Here is a 2051-nt window from a genome sequence, read left to right on the forward strand (position 1 = left end):
TAATGATTATATGTAATTCTAAGATTTATAATGTAGTAATAGTAGAGGTAATAATTGAGCAGCTCAAGGAACAATAAAGACAAGTTGTTGACTAGATTACCTATTTTTGACATTGAACTTTGCCAGGTTAGCAGTGGGCATTGGAGTGGACAGGAAAATACAGTAAAATAAAACAATGTAACTGTTGAAAATGAAGAGCCACAATAGAGGCCAGAAGGTGACCACAAAAAGAAGTGATTAAGAGGATAATTTTGTGCAAGAAGGTAAAGATACAAAAGTGAGCAAGTGTTAATCATGAGCTAAGGAATCTACTTTAGGCTTAAAAATGAAAAAAGGAAGGGATGACATTAGCAAGACAGCAGAATAGGAAATTAAGGGACTGCCTTCCCCACAGGCTCATTGCTGTGGCAACACTAGAGACTACTAGAGAAGCTGAAGCACCAGCCCATTATAAAACCAAGAAAGGATTCCCCCCCAAAAAAAGGATAGAAAAAATTTGTGACATTTGGCATGCCCATTCATGTCCCGCCTTTATGCATTATACTGTGAAGCAACTGGGAGGAACCACCCCATACAAGGGATTCTCTCTCCTGATGGAAACGAAAAAGTGGACCACGCATTAATGCTGGTGCTTGTCTGAGGGCTGCCTGAGGAAATGGTTTCTGTCTCCCCTGACTCACAGTGCTGGTGGGATGGGTAGTAGAGTGTGGAAGGCACTGAAAGCAAAGGCTAGCAGCATGTTAGAGTTGCAGTTTTATAGGACAACACCAAGAAAAGTAAGACATGAGAAAAGGTTTCAAAGGTCCCAGAGCCTCAAACTGAGTTGATTGGTAAAGCTAAGAGAGGTGGTTGTTTTTCCAAAAGCCCAAAACCCAGAAAAAATGTATATATGTGTGTGTGTGTGTGTGTGTAGATATAGATATAGACAGATATAGATATCTATATATAGATACCTATATCTATATCTCACAAAGCATACAAAGGAACAGAGAAACAGATTGGTCCAATCAAAGGACCAAAATAAAACCTGTCCTAAAACGAAAGCAATACAGATCTAAGAGCTGCTTGACAAAGAATTTTTTAAATTGTCATAAATACACTCAATAAACGAAACAAGGGGACAGATATGCCACCAAAGAAGATAAGAAAAATAGTGCATCAACACAATGAGGTTATTAACAAATATACAAAACACTATAACAAAGAACCAAATGGAAATTATGGAGTGAAAAATGCAATAACTGAACTGAAAAGCTTATTAGAGGTTCAATGGCAGACTTGATCAAAAAGAAGAATCAAAGGTAAATTCATGGGCAAGTAAAGTAATCTGTATTATCTTAATTTTGGTGCATAGATTTTAAATGATAAAACTGTACAACAAATAGGTACAATTGCATGTTAACTGGTATACAGTATATAAATATGTAACTTGTGACATCAATAACATAAAGTGTTGGGGGGGGGCAAAGCTGCAATGTAGTACAATGTTTGTATATGATTGAAGTTGTTAACAGTTTAAAATAGACTACTATAACTTTAAGATGCTTTACATAATTACCATGGTGACCAAAAAGAAAATATCCATGGAATACAGGAAAAAAGAAAATACAAAAAGAATAAAAGTGTGTCACTCCAAAAAATCAATGTAATACAAAGGAAGGCAGAGAAAATGAGAGAGAAAAATGTCAGAAGACATGCAAAAAAAATTGACAGTGCTTGCTTCAGCAGTACACAAACTAAAGTTGGAACAAGACAGAGAAGATTTGTGTGGCCCTTGAGCAACGATGACATGCAAATTTGTGAAGTGTTTTATTTTTTAACAAAAAGCCATTAAGAAAATTACAAAGTAAGTCTTAATATCAGGACATATATAGGCTAAAAGTGAAAAAATGGAAAAAATCAGATTCTGGCCAAATAATAACCAAAATAGAGCAAGAGTGGCTACATAATATCAAACAAATGGACTTGAAATGAAAAACTTACAGGAGACAAAGAAGGATATCCTATAATGAAAAACGTTCAATTCACCACGAATATATTACTATTATGAA

At 35.2% G+C, this 2051-nt stretch overlaps 1 non-coding gene across 1 annotated transcript; it reads left to right on the top strand.

The window, feature by feature from the left end:
- Positions 1-1712: 1712 nt before the first annotated feature.
- LOC119622694 (U6 spliceosomal RNA) lies at positions 1713-1819 on the top strand. Its single transcript, XR_005239275.1, has one exon. It is a non-coding gene; the product is annotated as a U6 spliceosomal RNA (small nuclear RNA).
- Positions 1820-2051: the final 232 nt, after the last annotated feature.

This window comes from Chlorocebus sabaeus, chromosome 11 (assembly GCF_047675955.1).
Source record: "Chlorocebus sabaeus isolate Y175 chromosome 11, mChlSab1.0.hap1, whole genome shotgun sequence".
NCBI lineage: Eukaryota > Metazoa > Chordata > Mammalia > Primates > Cercopithecidae > Chlorocebus > Chlorocebus sabaeus.